At 40.7% G+C, this 9,421-nt stretch overlaps 1 long non-coding RNA gene and 1 pseudogene across 3 annotated transcripts; both read right to left on the bottom strand.

Moving 5' to 3' along the window:
* Nucleotides 1-5,487: 5,487 nt before the first annotated feature.
* LOC147442121 (uncharacterized) lies at nucleotides 5,488-8,185 on the bottom strand. 3 transcript variants are annotated; one of them, XR_015190175.1, is made up of 5 exons: nucleotides 8,051-8,185; nucleotides 6,247-6,309; nucleotides 6,025-6,109; nucleotides 5,834-5,879; nucleotides 5,488-5,653 (listed from the first exon to the last, which is right to left on the bottom strand). It is a non-coding gene; the product is annotated as an uncharacterized LOC147442121 (long non-coding RNA). The 3 variants fall into 3 exon arrangements; XR_015190176.1 differs by lacking the exon at nucleotides 8,051-8,185 and adding an exon at nucleotides 6,378-6,465; XR_015190177.1 differs by lacking the exon at nucleotides 6,247-6,309.
* On the bottom strand, nucleotides 6,353-8,539 carry LOC147442120 (peptide-N4-(N-acetyl-beta-glucosaminyl)asparagine amidase A pseudogene; annotated as a pseudogene).
* Nucleotides 8,540-9,421: the final 882 nt, after the last annotated feature.

Genomic DNA, 9,421 nt, shown 5'->3' with positions numbered 1-9,421 from the left:
GGAGGTTGTTGGGGTATAGGCGCCTGTGCCTTGCCCGGCCGCCCAGAGTCTGGGCGCCCACTGACTTGTATACCTTATACATAGCATAAGTGTATAGGGGGTTGGTCACTCTTTTGAGTCTCCCCACCCATATATGTGTGTCGTGTGTCTCCTTCTCTCTCTCACTCTCCGTCTGTGGTGCTCCACGATCCCCTTCACGGGCCGCGGACCCATGGCATGCATGTCTTGACTTGAACTATCAGGGTTTGGTGTAGGATACCCCTCCATGACTTCGTAGTCACAGGAAGAATCACTAGACGCGATATGAGGATCTTGGATCGCGCTACCTTGAGTCCTGGCCGAAGGTCCAGAACCTAGGGTGGAGGAATAATGGGTGCCCGCGTAAATGGAGGCACTACCAATATGCTCGTGCTCTAACACTCGTCCAGAGCGTAGGTGCATATGACTTGGATCCCCTAGAAGTGTCAGTGAGTGCCCATGAAGGCTGCTCACCTTGTATTTTTGGGTGTTTTGCAACCCAAGTCTTTTCTTCTTTTTTTTTTGATTTTTTGGTCCTTTTTTTCTGACCCAGCTATAGAATAGAACGTATGATAGCTCAAAACGAGCGTCTCGGTCAGAGGGACGTGCCGTGCTTTACAGCGCTCCGTTTGGTCACTTTATGCCCTCGGAATCCCTAAAACCGTCAATTTCTACTAGGGAACTAAGCTCAAATTAAAAAGTCTAAGGGTGCAAGTGGGCAGAGAAGGGAGGAGAGTGGAGGACTTGCCCCACATGCTCTCATTCCTTCTTGAGGGGGTAGGGTATATATAAGAGTGAGTCTAGTATATATCATAGGACTTAGGCCTGAGGCTTGGGGCCTAGGCTTGGGCTTGGGGAAATGATCCCGATCCCGATCAAAATTTTAGTGTAGCCCTCCAATCACTCACGCTTAAATATTTTCGGATTTTTTACCCCAAAAAAAAATTATATTATTATTTTTTTATTATTTTTTTTTAAAGGCGACGACCGCGCGCGGTTTAGGTGACCCTTTCTTGGCCACACACACTGTCAACACCTACCTAACCTCTCTCTTAACAGCTCACAGTTCACTACCTTATCTACTTACTAACAGTGCTATGCTAACTGCTTACTGACAGTGAGCTAACTGTCCACCTACTTCCTCTCTCACTACCTTACTGTGCAAAGACTGTGTGCAGGCAAACCTTAACAGAAAACTGTGTACAGACTGTGTGCAAACAGAAATTGCTAACTGTCTACCTACTTACTCATTCACTGCAAACAAGCTAACGACTACTAATTGTGCAAAGACTGTGTGCAAACAGAAAACACAAGATTATGCAGAAATCACAAAACTTGCAGACAACACAGAAATTAACAACTTGCAGAAAAATAACTCATTCCTCTTCCTCTTCCTCTTCCTCTTCTTTCCTACTACAAACAACTCATAGAAGAAACACAAAGTGCCTCTTGGGCTTAGTGCAGGGCGATTCCCTGGCAGCGGCGCCAAAAATGTGTGCGTATGTCGCACGTGTCAATGCAAAGAACTTGCCGATACACCGTGTGCGAGCCACAAATGGCTCCAAGCACACAACAAGCCTAAACTAGTAAGCTCAAAGAAGGCGATGGTGTGTCACTCACCGCTCTACGCTTGCTTTGTGGAGGATTCCTCGCCGCGAAGAAGAAGGAGACGTCGCTACGCCGCGCTCAACCGCTTCACCGTCGTCGTGCCTTCGTAATGCTCGATCGCCCACACACTCCCTCTCTCTCCCTCTCTCACTCTCTCTCTCTCACACACACAAAGAGATGAAGAAGAAGAAGAAGGAGATGGAGCAAGAGCACTCTTCAATTGCACAAATGAGAGAATGAGTGAATTTTAGGTTTAGTTGACTTTTATATGAGCTCGCCCCATTCACACTTGGGCGCCCATGCTTAGCCAACTAATCCCTTAAATGTTCCAGTTAGAGTGCGCCTCTCATCGACGATCACTCTTACCCTTTTTCTATTGGACCGACAAGCCCGGTACTTGACTCTACCAAATAAATAATACAATGTCTGCCGTAGGTTACAACGTCCGTCGTAGGTGATAGAGTGTCCGTGAGCCGTGAGGGTTAACATGTTTTTATTGAGCTCTTGAGTGGTGATGGCATAAACTTTAATAAATGTGCTGATGTGAAAGAAGAGACTTATGTGGGAGAGGAAACACAAAATCAAATTGAGCACGGATCATGATTAATTACTTCATTAGAGATGTGGTGAGTCTTTAAATAACTTCATGAATCAAGTATCTTTATGACAATTATGACTTTTTTTCAATACTTTTATGTGGTTAAGTTTGAAATTGAAATCTCTAAAATGATTTATGCATTATAGAGACAAGAATTACTCTTTATGGAAAGAAGCTGATTTTTTATGTGAGAAGGTAATTATTTTTCTCAAATAGTATATACAATTATAAATTAAAGTATCATGAAAAAGCCTTTGTGTACTTTTTTGTAATGTCTTAGTAGGAATTTTATTTTGGAGATTTAAATTTAGATGTTGTGAATGGATCTTATCCCCATCGTTTGGTGAATTATTATCAAGTGGAAATATAAAACAAATTAAAATCGTGCCAAAACAAAAGAAAAGTTTCATGAGTCATGCGTCATTATTGAATGTGCTGACACTAATGTTGTGTGTGTTTTGTTTTTTATGCAAAGAGATTCTAATTAGGTCTTTTGTATTAATTTTGTTCCACCATCTTTTGCAAAAGACTCTCATGAGGCTTTACAAAAAAGTATCGAAGCACGAAAGATGACAATATCTGTAGTAAAATTTTATGGATTTTTTATTTGACTTTTGGTATTTGTAGTAAGGTAAAATGTTCTTGTTAACGTTTTGTTAAGAACAACTACATGCTTTGAACAGATTAGTGCTAAGCTTCGAAAATCTCTCGCTACTAAATATGTAAAGCAATGTTTCAAGAAGCTAAAAAACAAGATGAAAATAGTATTAGGAATTGACTTCCATATGTGAACTAGTCCAAATTCAATAGTAATAAGCTATTTGTGTTGAATTATCTAAGATTTTTAATGCATTGGAGAGGACACATGCAATGTATATGTTCCAATTATGACTTTTTGATGAAGTAATGCTTTTTTTTTTTTAATTGATTACTTTTGCAATATTTGTATGTAATATGTGTTTTTATTCACATGAAACACTTTATTTATAGTAGGCATGCCATTAAAGAATAGATTAGTGCTAAGCTTCAAAAATCTCTCGCTACTAAACATGTAAAACAATGTTTCAAGAAGCTAAAAAAGAAGATGAAGAATTGACTTTCATATGTGAACTAGATAGTACTAAGCTATTTGTGTTGAATTATCTAAGATTTTCAATGCATTGAAGATGACACATGCAATCATGATTTTGATGAAGTAATGCTTTTTTTCTTAGTGATTTCTTTTGTTATTATATTTGTAAGCGGCATTTGTTTTTATTCATGAAACACTTTATGTATAGCAATTGTCCTCTAAATGTGGATGAGAAGCAAACTACCTTACTTAAAATAGTTTGACTTGTAGAAAATCAAGGATGTGTATCTAGTTTTGAAAGCTAGATACAACCAGATTAAGAGAGAACATAGCTTATTTATTGGGTGATTGAACATTTGATTATTTTGGGATCAATTGATCTATTATCACTTTGAGATGACGACATCGATTTTCATTTGCAAAAAGACTTTAATTCAATGCTTATTTGTAGTCACTCTAGAGCATGAAGTTGTCAAAATGATCTTATGAAGAAACTTACCTAATTATGAGTAGTCTCTTGTTACTCTTGAAAAGAATTCAATATTTTTTTGATAAAGTTGATTATATTGATTAGCGTCATGTGTACTATTATGGATGATCCATATCCATAATAAACATAAAGATGGATACATTGATTGGTTTGAAAACTAAAAATTTGTTAATATTAGAAAGTAAATAAATTAATTTGTTTATTTACTCAAAGTTAAATTTAAGACGTCCATAAAATTTTCTATGTACAAAAGGTTTTGGAAATTTCTCTAAAATTCTATATGTGAAAATTTTTAGGACAACTGTTTGATTTTCTATATATAAAAATTTGTTGGATGCTCATTCAATACTAGGCACACTAGATAAAATTGTTCCATCTTCTCGATATTGCACTTCCTCTACTTAAAAGTGTCAATTCTTTTTTTTTAAATGTAGATAATTCTCTTTTTCTTTTATATTTCCAAAAGTCCTCGTAAAGGTTGAGAATGCATCCCAATGAAAAACTTAAATTTCTTTGTTTAAGCCCTCAATTATCAATCCTCCCATAGTTCTCTAGAAGCAAGTTCATTAGCTACACTAGAAGTGTTTCATCTCTTTACAAACTCCTATCCCCTTCTTGTGTTGCATTCATTTGGTACTATGTTTTTTGTACCTTGTCTAAAGTGGGTATCTAGCCTTGATCGTCTTCTAGTGGGTATCCGACAGAATGGGATAGTTTGATCTTGCTATTAGGTTTTTTGTACCTTGTCTAAAGTGGGTATCTAGCCTTGATCGTCTTCTAGCATCAATCCTTGGCACTAAAAATCTACTACCCCACGAAGACTAAAGATGGCTAGGGATCTATTGAAACCAATAGTGTACTCACATTCATTGGCCATTCCTTAGAAAAACCCTCCATCATCAATAGTTTTGGTGCCAAGTAAAAGATCCGTTGCAAAGAATAAAGACTCCCATGGCTTGCAACGAATGATAAGACTCCCATGGCTAATGAATACACACATACTTGAATCATCAAGTAAGACTGTGAATGGCTTTCTCAAACCGTTTGTTGTGAAAACTATTTAAGTTCTCCACAAAACTCCACTATTGGGTCCTCAACAGTACATCACACGGGCCACTTCAAATGGGATCAATGGTGAAGGGAAAAATCGAGGGGCACATCGATTGTGAGCTGTTGGATCTAGCAACGTAGGCAAATTGCCCCCGAATTTACAAATCCACCTGCATTTACAATGACACACCCAAATCCCCTTATAATCCCCTAAATTTTAATGAACACATGCAAGCGTAGTGGCTAGATAACATGGATTCCTACTAGGAGGTCATGGGTTCAAGACGCAAGGTGCGAACCAGCCCGAATTTGCAGAGTTTACCAAATTTACAAATTTAAATGTGCATCGGACAACTCAGCTATATATCCCATTAGAAGCGGCCCATGTCTTTCCTATATGAGGCAGCATGAAAATATTGGTTTCTGGGTGTTTCACTAAAAGGCTGTTTTGAATACATTTTAATGCAGTCATGAAGCCCGCGAAGAGCTTTCGTAAGTGTTCAAATAAACTTTTGAGCATTTTGGCAGAGAAAAGCAGTAAGACAATCACTCACTTACAAATGTACTGTGCAGTATAATGCAATGTTGTCATCACGTAAGAATCAGTCCAACAATAAGAGATGCACATTCTCCTGAACCAAATCAAAGAAATTCAGCTCTTAACAAGCATCCTTACCATAAACATGAACAATATCTTGCCAACCATCTGCAGGTAACACAAGCGAAATCCTCGCTGCGCCGGGTCCCTCTTTTGGGCAAGACAGCGAGATGGATAAATCTATCCCCCTTTGGGCAATTAGCTTCGTTGGTAGAGTGCCTGTCAAATACAAAGGGTAGAACAATGTGAAGCATCCCACACTACATTGCTTACCACTGGCTCAGAAACACATTCTAGCCGTCTGTAGCAACCGATTATCCAGTTTTAACAGCCGATATGACAGAGGAGAGCGCCTCAACTCGACAAAACAAAATGACATGGTGCAGTGTTGTGGCTTACTGCTGCCGTAGAATTGATAGAGCTGCTTCAAACTACCTTTAATCACCTGTGAAAATTAAGCATGTGTCTGACCAATGGGAGAGGCGAATACATTAATGACATACAAACTCTATGAAATTTAGAGAAGATGGATAACAAGCTTGGGAAACAGAAAGGTACGCTCCAAAAAGAAAGCAGATGTGAATGCTTACCAGGAGCAAGAGGAAGAAGAAGAAGATGATGATGACAGTCATCATGATGATTATTTATTCCAGCTCTAATAGGCTTTCAGCAAAGCTGCAACAATTCCACCATTGAGAACTCTAAACTACAATTCTAGGTGGATTCAAGGTAATCAAAAAGGGAGTCTACAGACACAGATGCAAAAACCGGGGATGAAACACAAACTACAGCCCAAAACTTTATTGGCTTACATCACAGAGAAGCTGCATTACTTTAGTTTACTACTTCCAAGAAGTTGACAACATCTGCAAAATCTGGAAACAAAGGAAATTATACACTTCACCAATTGAAAACATAGATAGCAAATCTTTTTGGCCATTACCAGACAGATCACGACTTGTAAGAATTGGCATGTCAATTATGGCTGCCTTAGGCACTGCTGTACAAACTTAACATAGCACAGATTGAATTCTTTTGTTGCTAGACTAAGACAGAGCATAACTTGCTAGAATCATCATACAAGAGCGTGGAATTCCAAGTCCTTATATCTCTTTTGTAGCATCCATAGCTGCTCTCGGCATGATATTGGTGCTGCAATGCCCCGAGCCCTGCCACAACAGTGCTGTCCACAACAACTATCTCGCCCTGACCTTGCTGGCTGTTATTCAAAAGGGAGAAAGAGCTGCCTGCATTGGTAAAAATTGATATCTGCTTGTTGAATGCATGGCTGAAGTTGCAGTTAAATACCAAAGAGCTATTAGCTCCCTCATAATAGAGGCATGACAAATCAAGGGGAAATGTGTAAAATGAGTCTTGAAGAATGACCACCTTCGATGGGGCTTCCACCTTGATTTTGCCTTTGGTATCAATCGTTTGGCTCGTTGTTTGCAAAGCAGAATTATTCGAATAGATTTGGATATTTTTGTACTCAAGAGCATATGAAGATGACACGGAACGATTGCCAGCTGAGGAAAGCACAACACCCGAGTATGAAAGAGTTCTGCTGGCTGTTGTATGCAACGACCCATTTAGCCCTGTAAAGTCCGATCTAGAAGAAATTGAGTAAGAGGGCGCCGAATAACTGACTAACTTTCCACTGGTTTGGGTCGCATTTTCATCCAACCAGAGATGAAGGGACCCATCAATGAGCCATTCACCTACTGCATTTTCCACTCTAAAATCGACAGAGTGCTGTTCCCCATTCACAAGGGATCCTACAAAAGGAGTCAGGTCGAACTCAAAAGTGGGTAAGTCAAAAGCTCCAATTGCTGCTGCAGGGCGCCAGTACAGATTTATGATTCCTCCTGTATACACAACAGGGAAAGGCCAAATAGCGGCAACAAGATGGCTATCGAGACGAGCTTGAACTTCTCGGAAAGGCCCATTTCCAGCAACACCAGTAAGGTTGTTGCTTCTGATATATTCATTTGATGGATTTGTATACCAAGATTCGTCATCGCCATGAAAAGACACGTAAACTTCCAGCACTGCTTTGTGCACATTGGCCGGGACAGAAAAGCTTTTGCTGGGTACGTAAGAGTCGTTTGTGATGTGGAACCAGTGGCCATTGGGTAGAGGGGACTGTGACGACAAGGGTAACACTAGATCTGCAGGTGGGTCTGTGGATTTTGAATGCCCAGAAAAAAAATCGAGGGTGAGGGTGATGTTGAAAACACCTGTTAGTTTGTCGGTCACAAGATTTTCTAGTTCAACCCTGATGGTCTGCGGCTTTGCAAGAACAGACTCATACTTTGTCACGTCCTTCTTCACTTCCCAGACAATACCTTGTTTCGATGGTTCTGCTGTGCATGTGCGCAAAAATTCTACACCTCCAAACCAAACAGCGGCGATGCGATCGAACTGCCGCCCAACCGACGACCCACTCCATGTGAGAACAACGAGGGTCCAGTGGGAAGGATTGTTGCATTCATGCTCGGAAGGTGGGGTATAGTCTGCCATTGCAGGCGGCAGGCCATAGCTATTTGCAAAAGAATGACTAAAAACCTGAAGAGAAGCACAGGGAGAGTGAGGAGGAGGGTCGAGAGGAGCACTTACCTCAAAGAAAGTCTGAGGATGCAAGTGTTGGTCACTTCCTTTGACCTCTTCCATAGCTAAGGCTTTCACATTATGAAAGGTATGAGCTGATGAAGCCTCCACAGAGACCAAAGAGTCCAGCTCCGCAGCTTGTCGACGGCCATCGCACCCTTTACAACTGGAGTATGCCTCAGATGAGCGTTCATGTGTGTGCATGTGTGTATGCTGCAGGGACGAATTCTTATACTTGGCAACCACATTATCCTCTACAGCTGTGGCGCCTGCCAGGACTACCAAACCCTGCAAGGGGAATGCTGGTGTCATGAGCCGCTCGTGGAAAAAGGACGAAAACGGGGTTTCGGAAGGCAAAAAAAGCAGAAACCAGAATGGCAAGAGCCGGAGAAAAGGCTTCGCCATGAAGGCATGTGAAGGAGGGTGTGATCACCTTCTGCTGTGTTGAGACATGGCGGAGCTCTCAGTTTGAACTTTACGTGGTAGGTGATAAAAACAATTATTAGTGTGCCACAATAACGGTCCGTTCAAAGCCGATGCCGTTGTCCTCCAAGATTGCAAGGACAATAAGAGGGCGGCCACATAGATTGGATGGGCATTGGGGGCGTTTACAATATTGAAAGGAATGTCTTGGAGGATTTTGTTTCTCGCTTCTAACTCTCTACCGCCACAATGGTAGTGTTGTCGAGTGTCTACTCTCCCTCCCTCTCGCTAATTACCTGTGATATGTGATCTCTCTCTCTCTCTCTCTCTCTCTCTCTCTCTCAAGAAGCAGCTATGAAGCAGCTTCTCTCTATCTATCTATCTTTCACCTAACTCGTTTTTGTAGCAAGCCATCCTCCCATCTCTCTCTCTCTCTCTCTCTCTCTCTCTCTCTCTAAAAAACAAACACACACACACATATCAACCACAGGACACCTCCATCTCCATCTCCATCTCTCTCTCTCTCTCTCTCTCTCTCTCTCTCTCTCTCTCTCTCAAATACAAGCACATGATCGTATAGGTAGCATCATGCCAAAAGGCAACATGCTCGTCGAGGCTCTCATGGCTGCAATCATGGTAGTTAATGTCGCAATTCAACATAGTTTGCTTCTCTTTGAGATGGCCATTCCCCACATTTCTTGCTCAGAAGACAAGGGAGCTTGACGACTTGAAGGATCCACTTGCATACATTGTAGTACATGCGATGCTTGTTGTGTGCATCCACTACGAAATATGTAAGATAGCACGTGTGAACAAAATAAGGGATTTATAATTAGGTACATTTACAAAAAAATATACTTACATAAAGGGTTTCTTAATTGAGAAAGTGAAAATTTTCATACAAAAGGGCCATCTTTTTTACAAAAATGTACACATAAGGGGTACATATAATACTTG

This window comes from Adiantum capillus-veneris, chromosome 14 (genome assembly GCF_014529385.1).
Source record: "Adiantum capillus-veneris isolate H3 chromosome 14, ASM1452938v2, whole genome shotgun sequence".
Taxonomy (NCBI): domain Eukaryota; kingdom Viridiplantae; phylum Streptophyta; class Polypodiopsida; order Polypodiales; family Pteridaceae; genus Adiantum; species Adiantum capillus-veneris.
This window is presented reverse-complemented; position numbering and strand designations above follow the sequence as displayed.